Source organism: Mesoplodon densirostris, chromosome 17 (assembly GCF_025265405.1).
Source record: "Mesoplodon densirostris isolate mMesDen1 chromosome 17, mMesDen1 primary haplotype, whole genome shotgun sequence".
Taxonomy (NCBI): Eukaryota; Metazoa; Chordata; class Mammalia; order Artiodactyla; family Ziphiidae; genus Mesoplodon; species Mesoplodon densirostris.
The window spans coordinates 67,378,928-67,394,632 of NC_082677.1; the positions used below are offsets into that span (position 1 = coordinate 67,378,928).

At 44.6% G+C, this 15,705-nt stretch overlaps 1 protein-coding gene across 2 annotated transcripts in view; it reads left to right on the forward strand.

The window, feature by feature from the left end:
- CLYBL (citramalyl-CoA lyase) overlaps positions 1-15,705 on the forward strand; it is a 238,735-nt gene that overhangs the window by 193,341 nt on the left and 29,689 nt on the right. The gene's annotated exons all lie outside the window — the stretch shown is intronic.

The following is a 15,705-nucleotide window of genomic DNA, read 5'->3' on the forward strand; positions in this document are numbered from 1 at the left end:
TTCTTTTTTTTTTTTAAACATTTGTGGAGAATGTGTTGTTGGTTTTTTTTAAGATTTAATTTTTTATTTATGTTTGGCTGCGTTGGGTCTTCGTTACTGCACACGGGCTTTCTCTAGTTGCTGCGAGCAGGGGCTACTCTTCGTTGCGGTGCATGGGCTTCTGATTGCAGTGGCTTCTCTTTGTTGCAGAGCACGGGCTTAGGCGCGTGGGCTTCAGTAACTGTGGCACACGGGCTCCATAGTTGTGGCTCACGGGCTCTAGAGCACAGGCTCTGTAGTTGTGGCACACGGGCTTAGTTGCTCCGAGGCATGTGGGATCCTCCTGGACCAGGGATTGAACCCGTGTCCCCTGCATTGGCAGGTGGATTCTTATCTACTGCGCCACCAGGAAGGTCCCTCATGGCCATTCTTTTGGCGCCTAAATGAGCATGTGATTTGACTTTGCATTTGTACTTCTAGGATTTAGCCTAAGGGAATATTCAGACAAGTGCTCTAAGATGAATGTTCTCAGATATTCATTACAGCTTTGTGTATATAATCTTTTAGGTATCAGGGCAAATGTCACATCCTCAAAGAAGCTGTTTTGCTACCCTACCTCAAGCACCTCCCCCCCATCACTCTCCCATTATTAAATTCTGTTCTCTTACTAGATCGTTTCATAGTCTGCATTTGTTTATTGATTTACTTGTTTATTAGTTGTTTTCTGACTGGAATATAAGTTCTATGTAGGCAGGGAGCTGTTATCTCCATTACCTAAAATAGTACCTGGCACGTGAAGAGTATTTAGTAAATATCTGTTGAATAAAATGAATGAATTAATAGCAAAAGAATTGGAGAAAATTTAAATCTTAATCATTAGGGGATTGATTAAATAAATTATGTTATATCCATGCAATAGAAGACTCTGCAGTCATTACAAATGATTATATAGATTATCCCCTACATAAAGGTATTTCCTACCTGTTGTGTGAAAAAGACATGGCATAATGCATGTGTATATGATCCCCATATCGGCCAGGGCTCCTGGTAGCCAACCACAGAATCTACTGAGTTTAAGGAGAAAACAAATAGTTTATTATAGGCTATTGGGTAAATCAGAGACTCTGTAAGATATGCAAAGAGGGGTTCTGCAGACAGAGCACAAGATTGGGAGCCTGACACGTGAGTTCTTCCTCATCTCGACTTCTGACTGGCTGTGGGATCTCTGGATAAGTTCTCTGGATAAGTCTTATAACCCCCACGTTCTTCAGGCGAACATGGATAATAATGCCTGGCCCTGTCTACACCGCAGGACTGCTGTGATGGCAAATGAGAGACAAGCCCTTTGAACTGTGTATGCACATACATCATCGTTTTCAGGTGATTTTGAATGTCTGAGCACATAGACTTCATTCTAAAACCATATTGCTCGGCATTGGGATGCATTGGTCCTCTCTATTAACCAACTGTACGTCGCTGCACGTTAAATTGCCCCATGGCAGTGGTCTGGACAAAAAGGCTGGTAATTGCAGCAGTTGTGTTTGCTGAGCTTGTCCTAAAATCATCTTCTGTGTGACTTTAGCCACTCTCCCTGTGGGGCAACCTTTGCCTCTGCTTTGAGCCTGCCCTTTTCTCGTGGGTCACTAAGCTTGCCATCTGCAGGGAACTTGCTTTTCTCATCCCTGGGACCTACACTGTGCTGGCCACCAAGCTTGGCTTCTTCTCTGAGAGTCTTCCTCAGTCACCTTCATTAGTTATGGGGGCTGACACCTAGAGCATCAGCATTCAAAGTCAGTGTCGGGCCTCCCTGGTGGCGCAAGTGGTTGGGAGTCCGCCTGCCGATGCAGGGGATACGGGTTCGTGCCCCGGTCTGGGAGGATCCCATATGCCGCGGAGCGGCTGGGCCCGTGGGCCATGGCCGCTGAGCCTGCGCGTCCGGAGCCTGCGCGTCCGGAGCCTGCGCGTCCGGAGCCTGTGCTCCGCAACGGGGGAGGCCACAACAGTGAGAGGCCCGCATACCGCAAAAAAAAAAAAAAAAAAACAAAGTCAGTGTCAACTGACTAGGTATAGATCAAAGGCTGGATTCAGTGAGTTTTTAAATTTCCTTATTTGTTTTTTGCATATTCTCTTTATGTAAGAAAAAAATCTTTGGTTCTCACTGCCTCCCTGTCATTAGAGGAAAATAGCATTGTGATATGACCAGGGATTTTAACAGGTACTGATATCATGAAGAAGAACTTCATGTTCCTGAAACCAGGTGTTTGTTGCAAGATGGGGTGATTTTCCATTTCTTCTGTGTCCAGAAGCCTTTCCTGGCAGAACTTCTAGCCCATGAGACTTTTCATCTTCACCTTGCGTGAAGAGCAAAGAGCAACTTGGTTCTGACGCCTGGGTTAGAGGAGCCACTGAGCATCCGTATAGTCCGTTATGCTAAATCACACCTGGTGTCCACGCAGAGAAGGCTCTGGTAAGCATCCTCGCCGCTGGGACGAAAACCTCTGACCCTGACTCTAGAACACGGCAGTGTTGCAGGGAGCCTTCTGAGAGCCTGGCTCACCGGCACAGCAAATTAACCTGCTTGTTCTCACGTTAAATGCTTTATGAAAATTTACTGGGCGCAAAAAGAGGGAGGAAAACCCAAGTAGTTCCGCAGTGAGCCTGCCTGGCACCAGTGAAAGAATGAAGCCGAGGAGAAAGTCAGCATGAAGAGCTGGCAAGAGGGAACGGTGTCAAATGCAATGAAAACCAAGTGTGGTGCCAGCCATTGCATTGTTTTATTAGTATTTTCTCGAGGAAAACGTTTAATTATGGAAGATCTGGTGTCCGTGATCTAGTAAAGATGACGCTGGGCTCTGCCACGGTACCCATTTTCAGAGGAATTATGGTGTAAGACGTGGAAATCAGCAGAGAGAAACGTCCACGTGGCCTGGTCCTTGAGAAGCACTCTTTGCTGTAACCAAAGCTTAGTTCTCAAAGGGCAGAATCTGCCTTTTTTAAAATAGAATGTTCTGATGGCTATCATCATCCTCCATTCTTCCATTTTACACGTTATATTTTTCTTTCCCTTTCCTCGTTGATTTTCTTTGGCTGCACCACGTGGCTTTCGGGATCTTAGTTCCCTGATCAGGGATCGAACCCGGGCCCCATAAGTGAAAGCACCGAGTCCTAACCATTGGACCTCCAGGGAATTCCCCTCCTCGTTGATTTTAGAATAAAATAATATGTATAAGGAATAAGGTGGAAAAGTTCTACCCTTTAAAATACTTATACATTTGCCACCTAAAAGAAACAAAGTCTTTTTTAATTCACTTTCTTTGGGAAATAGCTAGGAAGCAAGACAAACAACAACGACAAACCATGAAAAATAAATGATCAGCTACTATAAAATGAGGTTGTGAGTGTATATTTGAGCAACAGAAATCAAAATATACGAAGGTAGAACCAACAGGTAATATTGTGTGGGGAATTTTAAAATTCCTTTTAGCTGTAAAGCCTCACCTACCTTAAAAGCAGTTTGTGAGAATAATGATCCAGTTTAATGTGCTGCAAGAAATACTTGTTTACATTGTTTCTGCCATCACAGGGCTTATTCAGTTACCTGATTTCTTCATTCATGGTTGCCAGGAAGACTAATTAACACTAAGGAATGGAAAGAATCCTGTCTGGGATGCTCTTCTGTCGCAGGGTACAGCTTCCTGCCCAGAATAGAAGTAAAGGCCTTGAGTCTGCAGCTAGCTGAAATTCCTGTTAGCCTGGTTCGTTTAATTGCAAGGTTGTTTGGGCCTTATCATTAGACATTTATACTTCTATCTGTAAGCTTTTATAACCTCCTACTTAAGGAGACAAGATTCTTTGTGTCAGCACCTTAGCGAAGTGTTGTTGAAGCACTTGGCGCACACACAGGAATTTCCCGGCGGCAACAAACGTGGGTGCAGCCGGGCTCCTTCATAACCTACCTTAGCGCAGCCTCAGAGCGAAGCAGCCGACTTGCCTCCAAAATTCGGTGATGGGAAGGGAAACAAATGTTTTCCACCAAAGAAGTGAAGCAGCTTTGGCTTCAAAGAAAAAACTGGTTCTTTATATTTACATTAAGACCATTTGGATCCATCTCTAGCAATGTATCTCACTGTTAGCTTGAGAGGTAAAGGAAGTCATCAGCCAAAATACATTGCGGGCATCACAGTAAAACTGCTCAGGCCAGGATACAGGTGACACGGCTGTTACCGGATACATATCTGGAAGCACGGCAAGGCTGCCTCATTAAATTATGAACCGATCACTCTTGATTTGTTGTTAAAGAAGAATGAAAGGCCCGCGGCCCCGCCCTGCGTGGGCGCCCCGTGCCACCTGTGGCACGTGGCAAGGTTCTCACCCTACAATGAAGAAGAGCAGGTGCAGAGTCCTTTGATGACACAGTTCCCTTTCGCTTGTTTACTTTTATTCTCCCACGCGGACTGCAACCCAGCAGGAGGGCTTTTAAACCAAAACAGTTCACTACCTCCTCTGGCCCAGAGAAGTCGCCAAACACAAATAGAGCAGGTTGAGAGGGAGAGGGCAGCTTTGTTTGCGGCTGTGCTTTGCGCCAGGTGGGAAGGGAGCCGTCTTCTCCGCTGTCGGAGGGCCAGGGCAGAGAGAGACCGATTAGAAGGCGCGGGTAGCGGGGTGGGCTGTCCTTCCCACTCCACGTGTTCTTTCCATTTTCGCTTTCAAGGGCCTTCAAGGTATGGTACTGTGAATCCCCCAGATCCGAGGCCCGCATACAACACCCATTCCAAAGACAAAAAGATTAGCTTTCACCGCAGTGAGAAGCCCAGCGCACCGCAACGAAGACTAGCTCCCACTCACCGCAACTAGAGAGCCCACGTGCAGCAACGAAGACCCAACGCAGCCAAAAAATAATTAATTAATTTTTTTAAAAAAAGTAGCTTTGGGGGCCTCCCTGGTGGCGCAAGTGGTTGAGAGTCCGCCTGCCGATGCAGGGGATACGGGTTCGTGCCCCGGTCTGGGAGGATCCCATGTGCCGCGGAGCGGCTGGGCCCGTGAGCCATGGCCGCTGAGCCTGCGCGTCCGGAGCCTGCGCGTCCGGAGCCTGTGCTCCGCGACGGGGGAGGCCACAGCGGTGAGAGGCCCGCATACCGCAAAAAAAAAAAAAAAAAAAAAAAGTAGCTTTGGGACTAGAGGCCCTCTCTGGATAAAAGCGCTCTCGGGGGATGGGGAAGTTGCCCACGGGCAGGGCTGACTCAAGCAGGGACCTTCTCCACTTAGTGCTCTAAGGGCTGCGGGGTGGACCTTCCCGCAGTCCGGGCCGGGCACCAGGAAGCTTCCGATGTGGAAGTTGCTTCCTCAAGTGAACTGTGATTCTTGTCCCACTTCCCCCATCACCCTTCCCTCCCCCAACGGAACAGGGCCTCCTAAAACATGGGCTCTCCCCTGCCCGCTTGGGAATCTCCTTTCTGTCCGTCTCCTGGCGCCAGCACCTTCCCTCCCTAACCTCATAGATACTGACCATCTGCCTTTTGATTCACGCATTATTCCTACCTCTGCCCTTTGCCTTTACCAGCCCTCTGCTGGCTGCTCCTCCCTCCTCTGCACCTATTGAAACCCTCAACTTCCTGCCTCCCAGCTCAGCCTGCCGTGCTCCCTCCTGCCTCTAAGTCCCCTCCAGTCTGTTCCACTGACTTGAACTGTTACTTCACTTCTCATCCCATGGGCGTTGCGTCACCCCAGCTAGATGATACATTCCTCTATTGCTTTATATGTCGATATAAAGGATTTATATGTCGTTCCCTCTCCTCCACACCTGTCCCTAACACCAGGCATGGTGGATAACATTTGATTGAGCCCTCTCCTACTTGTTAAAAAATTTTAATTGCACCAGACCAGGCACATCAGGCAGAATATGAGAATAGTATTCAGATAATTTTCTTTTCAGAATCACAAACACTCTTTTTTAAAAAAGGACGAATCCCGGGCTTCCCTGGTGGTGCAGTGGTTGACAGTCCGCCTGCCGATGCAGGGGACATGGGCTCGTGCCCCGGTCTGGGAAGATCCCACATGCTGCGGAGCGGCTAGGCCCGTGAGCCATGGCCGCTGAGCCTGCGCGTCCGGAGCCTGTGCTCCGCAACCGGAGAGGCCACAACAGTGAGAGGCCCATGTACTGCAAAAAAAGAAAAAAAAAAAAAAGGATGAATCCTATCAGTTACCTAAATGTTTTCAAGTACCTGGAAGTTTGGTCTTAAGTACATAAAACACTTCACAAGTGATGACATTGTTCAGTTTCCCTCTGGATCCTCTCCATCGTGGAGCCGTGGCTCCTGCCCACTCCCTGCCCCCAGGAGAGAGCAGTCATAGCACCCCTTCCTCACTCAGATCATCCCACATGGAACAGATCTCATGGCTCCTTGTGCCCTGCTAGAACACAGAAATAACATTGCTCCTCTGAGGCTGAGAACAAGCAATGAGTGAGAACAAAGAAAATAATGAGTGGAGAGAGCCATGAACTTGCAGACTCCAGAGCTCCAGTCAAATCTGAGCGTGGTGGTCGTTACTGGCTTTGGGAAGGGCGATGCAAGCCTTTAGTAAGCAAATACTTTGTCTTTGCGAAGAGCTGTGTGCAAAGTGTACCTCAAAGCCTCACTGTTAAATCATAAAGTTAACAAGAAATGTAAAAAACACGGGCAGCTATGCCCATGCAGGACATCTTCTCAGGAGTAGCTGCACAGTTCCCTATAGGTTTGGGTTTGAGGTCCCTCAGAGGCTCATGGGGTAGCCTGGCAAGGTCCTCAGAAAAAAAACCACAACAACACAAGACCTGTCATATATAGTTGAGGAAAATCCATTAGGAGCAGATGGGGAAAGGGCAAAGTAAAAGAGGAAGAGCATGGTGGGGAGGTGATGGATAGGGCCTTGGCAATAGGAAAGCTAAACACCAGCCACTCACCGGTCAGGGGTGAGGGCAGAGCTGAGTGAAGAGGCTGGTGGAAGTAAGCCCTTTCTTTCCACTTGAGTTTCCTCTTCCCAGGGAATTGTCATTGTATTTTGTTGAGAGATGAAGACTGAAACCACAAAATAAAAATATCACAAGCCTCCCTGTTGCATACAAATGAGTAGACCAGAAATATATTAAGAGCCTAAATGTTGTTAGAATTAAAACTATAAAACTAGTAGAAGAAGACATAGGTGTAAGTCTTCATAACGTTGGATTAGGCAGTGATCTCAAAATGATAACAAAAGCACAAGCTACCAAAGAAAAAATAGATAAATTGGACTTCAGCAAAATTATAACTTTTGTGCATCATAGGACACTATCAAGAAAGTGAAATGACAGGGAATTCCCCGGTGGTCCAGTGGTTAAGACTCTGTGCTTTCATTGCCGAGGATGCAGGTTCGATCCCTGGTTGGGGAACTAAGATGCCACGAGCTGCATGGTGTGGCCAAAAAAAAAAAAAAAGCGAAATGACAGCCTACAGAAGGGGAGAAAATATTTGTGATTCATATATATCTGATACAGATTAAATATCTAGAATATATAAAGAACACTCATAACCCAATAACCAAAAGACAAACAACCCATTTTTTAAAAATTTAGGACTAGAATAGACATTTCTCCAAAGAAGGTAAAGTTGGTCCCTGACTTGCAATGGTTCAGCTTATGATGGTGCGAAAGCAGTACGCATTCGGTAGAAACCATACTTTGAATACTGATTTTTTTTTTTTTTTTGCGGTACGTGGGCCTCTAGCTGTTGTGGTCTTTCCCGTTGTGGAGCACAGGCTCCGGACGCGCAGGCTCAGCAGCCATGGCTCACGGGCCCAGCCGCTCCACGGCATGTGGGATCTTCCCAGACCGGGGCACGAACCCGTGTACCCTGCATCAGCAGGCGGACTCTCAACCACTGCATCACCAGGGAAGCCCGAATACTGAATTTTGATCTTTTCCTGGTCTAGTGATATGTGGTCCAATCCTGTCTCGTGATGCTGGGCAGCAGCAGTGAACCACAGCTCCCAGTCAGCAATGCAATCACGAGGGTCAACAATCGATGCACTGGTAATCCTTCTCTACCCAGACCACCATTCAGTTTTTCACTTCTAGGACGTAGTCAATAAATTATGTGAGATATTCATGTTTAGATGACTTTGCCCAATTGTAAGCTAATATGTGTTCAGAGCACATTTAAGGTAGGCTAGGCTGAGCTATAATGTTCAGTAGGTTAGGTGTATAAATGCATTTTCAGCTTATATTTTCAGCTTACAGTGGGTTTATCGGGACATGACTCCATCATAAGTCAAGGAAGATCTGTATACTGATGGCCAGTAAGCACATAAAAAGGTGTTCAGCATCATTAATCATTAGAGAAATGCAAATCAAAACCATAGCGAGATACCATATCACACCCACTGGGATGGCTATTATCAAAAACAAATAAAATGAAAAATAACAAGTGTTGGCAAGAGTGTGGAAAAATTTGGAACTCTGATACCGTGTTGGTGGGAAACGTAAAATGTGGTACAACCACTTTGGAAAACAGTTCGGCAGTTCTTCAAAAAGCTAAACATAGAATTACTAAATGGCCCAGCAATTCTACTCCTAGGTATATACCCAAAAGGATTGAAAACAGAGACTCAAAGAGCTACCTGTACTTGTATGCCCGTGTATCCACCCATACACATCCTGAGCCTTCTTAGTCCTTTGAATGAAAGCTGATTTGGCGTTTTAATAAACCTGTGTTTTAAAGGATCTTCCATAATTAGCATATCAGAAACTTTGCTCTACCAAAATCTACGGTTTCAGAGTAAACAGAATGCCTAGAGTGTAATAACTTGTGGGATGAAATCAATAAATGAACATTTTCCTCATTTCTTATTGTGATAAAATATAAAATTTACCATCTTAGCCATTTTTAAGTGTACCATTAAATGGTTATTAAATATATTCACATTGTTGTCCTTTTGTAACTGGCTTATTTCACTTAGCATAACGCCTTCACTTAGCACAGCAGATTTATCCATGTTGTAGCATGTGTCAGAATTTCCTTCCTTTTTAAACCTGAACAATATTCCATTGCACATATTTAACACATTTTGCTTATCCATTCTTCTGTCAGTGGACACTTGGTTTGCTTCCACATTTTAGCTATTGTGAATAATGCTGCTATAAAAATGGGTGTACAAATAATTTCTTCAAGACCTGCTTTCAGCGCCTTTGGGTATATACTCAGAAGTGGAATTGCTGCATTGTATGTTAATTCTATTTTTAATTTTTTTAAATACATTTATTTTATTTATTTACTTTGGCTGCGTTGGGTCTTCGTTGCTGCACGCGGGCTTTCTCTAGTTGTGGCGAGCGGGGCTACTCTTTGTTGTGGTGTGCGGGCTTCTCATTGAGGTGCCTTCCCTTATTATGGAGCACAGGCTCTAGGTGCGCGGACTTCAGTAGTTGTGGCACGCGGGCTCTAGAGCGCAGGCTCAGTAGTTGTGGCTCGCGGGCTCTAGAGCGCAGGCTCAATAGTTGCAGTGCACGGGCTTAGTTGCTCCATGGCATGTGGGATCTTCCCTGACCAGGGCTCAAACCCGTGTCCCCTGCACAGGCAGGCGGATTCTTAACCACTGCACCACCAGAGAAGTCCTATTTTTAATTTTTTGAGGAACCGCCATGATATTTTCTATAGCAGCTGCACCATTTTACATTCCCACCAACAGTGCACAAGGGTTCCAATTTCTCCACATCCTCTCCAACCCTTGTTTTTTTCTGGTTTTTTTTTTTTTTTGCGGTACGCGGGCCTCTCACTGTTGCGGCCTCTCCCGTGGCAGAGCACAGGCTCTGGATGCACAGGCTCAGCGGCCATGGCTCACGGGCCCAGCCGCTCCGTGGCATGTGGGATCCTCCCGGACCGGGGCACGAACCCGCGTCCCCTGCATCGGCAGGCAGACTCTCAACCACTTCGCCACCAGGGAAGCCCTTTTCTGTTTTTTTTGATAGTAGCCATCCTAATGGGTGTTAAGTGGTGTCTCGTAGTTTTGATTTACATTTCCCTAATGATTAATGATATTGAACGTCTTGTCATGTGCTCATTGTCCAATTTTATATCTTCTTAGGAGAAATGTCTGTTCAAGTCCTCTGCCCATTTTGAATTGTGTTGTTTGTTTTTTTGGTGCTGAGTTTTAGAAGTTCTATATATGTTCTGAATATATATTCCTTTATCAGACATATGATTTGCAAATATTTTCTCCCATTCTGTGGGTTGCCTTTTTACTCTGTTGAAAGTATCTTTTGATGCACAACATTTTAAATTTTTCATGAAGTTCAGTTTATTTTTTCTTTTGTTACCGGTGCTTTTGGTGTTATTGATGAATGAAATTTTAACCAGTTAACTCATGGTATGTTCAATATTGCTGTAGATTTTCTTTTTTCAAAAACAGGCAGACCAAGGGACTTCCCTCGTGGTCCAGTGGTTAAGACTCTGTGCTTCCATTGCAGGGGGGCATGGGTTCAATCCCCGGTCTGAGAACTAACATCCTGCATGCCACACGTGGTGCAGCCAAAAAAAAAAAAAAAAAAGGTAAAAAAAAAACCAAAACAAGCAAACCAAGATTTTTTGGGGGTTAGAAAACTCAACACTACCATCTTACCTAAAGAAACACTACCAGGTTGTAATAATCAGTGAGAATTTGGCTTTTTTTCTAATGCAGTCACTATAGCAGTCTCTGTGATTATAATACATTTTATACATTTGTAAGAAAAATACAGTAATTTTCTAATGATGACTGTCACAGGCACTTCTGTTTTTTAATATTAGTGTATAAAAAGAACTTATATGAAAAAGGAGATCCTTAAATGGAACAGTACATCAGAACTTTTTATTTTAAACCAAACGATCTCAAATTTTTCAAAAAAAATAATTTTATATAGATGCCAATATCAGGGCCTTTTGCCCATTCCAATCCATGCTTATGACATCATTTTATGAATTAGATGAAATCGAAGTGAGGTGAGATGGACAAATTCAGAAAAGACAGAATTCACTAGTGTTTTTGAGTATTGGCATGGCAATTTGCCTTTTGTAGGATGAAAATAGTAATTGCTCATTTTTAAAAATCACAAAGGTTATGCATCTCCCCAGAGCCTAGAAAATATTCCGTATTTCTTAACTCCCAAGTCTTGTTTCGGCCACACAGCTTTCTCACTGCTCCTGTTGCATTCAGGGTCATCTTGGTGATTTCATCTGAAAACATTATATGTTATTAACATACAGGGTTTTGGGGTGGGGGTGGAAGAAGAGAAAGGTGTTAATTCAGATGTTATGAAACTGTAGTAATGCTATTATTTAAGACACTTATTTGGGTATGTTTATACTGTGTAGTTTTATAAACAAGCCCAAGGGGCTCCTCCTGGTTGTCACAATCCCCCTTGAATCTCGCATCCTGTCTGTCTCTTCCTATCCGACGGTAGAATTGATGTCGCTCTAATCCCTGGAAGTTTGGAACTAATGAACTGACTGCTGAGCTGCTGCCACGGAGCTTGGTCCCAAACTATACTGTACTTCACACTCGATTTATTCTCCAGATGGCGAGACTGTGCCGCCCCGCCGCGAGGGACCACCTTTTCCACTGGAGTGTAAAAGTGGACGGATGTTGTTTTCTTTGCAGATTTGATCATTCTGAGCTAGAAACTTGCACGGCTGATTAGTTATTAGCTTTAATGGGTGCCAATTGAACCAACGGCACGCATATTTTCTCCTTTAATTTCAGAGTCTGCAGGTCTCGGTGATGGTTGATTTATCCGCTTTCTTACGTCAGCAGAGCATGTCTCTTCCCCAGGTGATAAGAACCCGGTCTCTGAAATCATAGCACGCCTTGGTTCCTGGCCCAGACAGAGTCACATAATACGGTGGCTTATGTATAAGGACAAGTTTATTACCCACTGGTCCACTGCACTGAGCAGCCCATGGCATGAAATATCAGTTGAATGTGGGAACTTTGGTAATACCACCTTTTAGGACCAGGGCCTGTGAAGAGTCTGACCTGGGCCACCTTTCTTTGTGGCCTTTGCAGAGCCCACCTCTGGAATCAAACATGCTACAAACACACAAAGGTAATTAGTCTCTGCAAAAATCTCATGTAACTGTTGAGGAAGGCCTTACATTCATTATTCCCTCTTTTCAGGTTGTCAGATTTTAGGAGGACAAGTTCATCCTACGCTGAGAAATGCTTACCAAGGCTGTCCTGCAGTGTTAACACACTTAGAGTGTAGTTCCTTCTAACCTTCATTTTGAACAACCTGTTTTGCTTCCAGAATGTAAGACCACCCCACCCCCCAAAAAAGGTTGTTTTTGAGTGGCCTCTTTTTGCCTTCATTTCCTTTTCCTTCTTTCTCCAGGGAGCGTTTACCTCCCAGTAATCTCAGCAGATCACCCGGATAGCCCTTCTGAGAAGGTGGTGTCTGCCAGGCCGAGTCTTACTAATCCCCCTAATGAGATGGCACTTGGAAGCATGGTCAGGGCCAAACAGGAGCCAAAGAAAAAGAGGGAAAAAGAGACTGAAAGTGCGAAGGGAGCGAGGTGATGGAGATGAGAGAGATGTAAGAGACACGGTAGCAAGAGGTAAGGCCTGTGTTAGAGAGAGAACAGCATGAACAGAATTTCTTTCTTTTCACAACTGGTGGACTGTGGCTCTCTCTAGCTGAAGACCCAGAACTAAATTTAATTGTTCTTAGAAACTGCCTTCCTCTCACCCAACAGATGGCATGGGTGTGTTTGCTAGCACAGTAACATATTTCACCATTAAAATACCAAAAAGAAAAAAAAATCAACATGCTTGTTGGTTGGTGTAAATTCAGTGAAGTTGTTGGATATTTTGGGATACACAGCAGAGGGTGCACACTTCACTTATGTAAATTGTCACAAGCAACAGCCCGTTAATAAGGGTGTTGTATGGCAATATACCTCCAAAGCCATCATCTTTTTTTGGAAAGGTACAGAGTGATGAAGTGGAAAGAGCTTGGTTTTAATTCTGAGCCAGAAAGAGGAAAAAAAGTCTAATAAAATGCTGAGTATTCACTGCTCATTATTACAGCATGAAAAATACTAATCAGATTATGCCTAAAATTGGAATGGGGTACTTCATTTGCAGCCAATTTCACAAGGGCTGAATTTTACTAAGTAAACCGGAATGTGCTGAAACCATGGCAATCTGACTTTAGATAAAAATCACAAACAGGTTTAGAACATGAGCTTTGAACAAACAGTCCCTTTGAATCCAAGTGAAACAACTAAACAGCTTAGAGGTCAGATTTTGTTTGACACCAACATTAACAATTTAGGAAGCTGATGTTGCCAGGGATCCTGCGTCCTTGAGCGCACATGCAGATTAAACTGGAGGATGGAGATGATTCAAATAACTCAAGTTTTTTGGGTTTTTTTAAAATAAATTTATTTACTCGTTTAATTATTCTTGGCTGCATTGGGTCTTCGTTGTTGTGTGCGGGCTTTCTTTAGTTGCGGCAAGCAGGGGCTACTCTTTGTTGCAGCGCGCAGGCTTCTCATTGTGGTGGCTTCTCTTGCTGTGGAGCTCGGGCTCTAGGCACACGGGCTCAGTAGTTGTGGCTCGCAGGCTTAGTTGCTCCATGGCATGTGGGATCTTCCCAGACCAGGGCTCGACCCCGTGTCCGCTGCATTGACAGGAGGATTCTTAACCACTGCGCCACCAGGGAAGTCCCTCAAGTAACCCAAGTTTTAAAATGCACTTCAGCCCAAACGATCTAGTTAGTTCCCTTCCATTTCCCATTCACTTTGTCCCAGCAGACCCTTTACAAGCCCAACCTGCCCTTGAAAGGAAACCTGGAAGTTGAAACTTTTCTGAGCTGAAGCCATCCCGGGTTTGTAGCTGTGCCAGGCTTCATGGAGCATAGCACATCTTCGGTTCTCTGAGGCCATGGATCTAGATACACACAGGAAGCATTTCTCTCGACAGCTGTCGATGGCCTTGGAACCATACTACTGCGTTGACTTCTGACCTTCACCTTCAGGATCTTCCTATCCTGTGGCTGCAGCAAGAGGGCATGACAGGGCAAGCGGATGCATTTTATTGCTGTGGGACAGCCCACAGCAAGGTGTGGAACCAAGCCACTGTTGGCTGCATCCTTCCTCACTTTAGCTGGCATGAGCTCTCTCTTGCTTTTGTCTAAGCTTGGCATAATTATTGGCAGTCAGAGCTCAGTAAATCAGGACTCCACAGAGCTGTCCAAACTGCTCCTATGTGCTCTGCGTCCATCCGACTTGACAACTCTAAGCTGGTTTCCTCACACTGTTTAACTCAGACCACATTTGGAGGCTTTCCCTGCTTCCACCCGGTCGTAGACCTACATCCGCCTGGTTTAAATCTACTGTCTTGGCTTGTCTCCTTGATTGGACTTCAACTCAATATTGGCTCAAATAATTCTTTTTTCTCTCTGCTTTGGTTTATTATTTTCCTAGATAACAATTGCTAACTAAATGGCCATATATTGTTAAGACCTTTTTTTTCAAACTACATTCATCAGCAGTGAGAAGCTTTAAAGTTTTATTAGTATCATAAAAACCCTTCCCAAATGAAACTACTTTTGATAAGTGTTCATTCTGACAATGAGAATTTGTTGAGGGCTGTTGGCAAGTTGGAGGAATTTGGTTTTGAAACTGAAATTGGCAGGAAGTAATGACTTCAAGGGCTTTCTTTCCCTTGATTCCGGCCCCCACGCCCCAAGTGCACTCCTCTCTCCCCAGTCCCTGTCCCCCCTTCATCACCCCAACTCAAAGCCAATAAATAACATGTTTGGTTTTATACAGTTTTTCTGGGAACAATTCAAATACTGAATCAGACTTTCAACCTTTCAGCTTTTCTTAACTGTGGAGCAAAGCCTGCCAAATCAAATCAAAAAATGTATTTGTCTACCACTTCATGAAGGGATTTCTTGGTGATATTATTGCCTTCCATCTGAATAAGCTGGAGCTTTTTTGTAGTGTGAAGTGTCATTCTTAATTGAATGTTAAGATTCAACTTAAGATTCAACTCAGTTGCAAAAAAATTTTTAAGTGAATAAAAAAAGCGTGACGCATGTGGAAAGAGAAAAACAAATCCTTATTTTTTTTCCCTAATGTGAATATGCTGGCAGTCAAGACTACCATGAATCCATAAGTTATCTAGTTGTTTGTATTTATTCAATGAGAAAATGCAGCTAGAGCACTTAGCACCATGCCTGGTGCTTAGTAAATGCTCAGTAAATGTTACCTATTAGTTATTTTACCTTTCCAATGGGAAAGTAATGCTAATGCACAAAAGGAGAACACTATTTATTTATAAATTTATTAATTTATTTTTGGCTGCGTTGGGTCTTCGTGGCTGCACACGGGCTTTGTCTAGTTGCGGCGAGCGAGGGCTACTCATCGTTGCAGTGCACGGCCTTCTCGTTGCGGAGCACAGGCTCTAGGTGCACGGGCTTCAGTAGTTGTGGTACGCGGGCTCAGTAGTTGTGGTTCGCAGGCTCAGTAGTTGTGGCGCACGGGCTTAGTTGCTCCGCGGCATATGGGATCTTCCAGGACCAGGGATCGAACCCATGTCCCCTGCATTGGCAGGCAGATTCTTAACCAGTGCGCCGCCAGGGAAGTCCTGAGACCACTATTTAGAGTTTCACCAATGTGCATTACAATGGCTCTCATCTCTGCTATAGTCATCTTGAGTGAAGTCTGGAAATCAGTC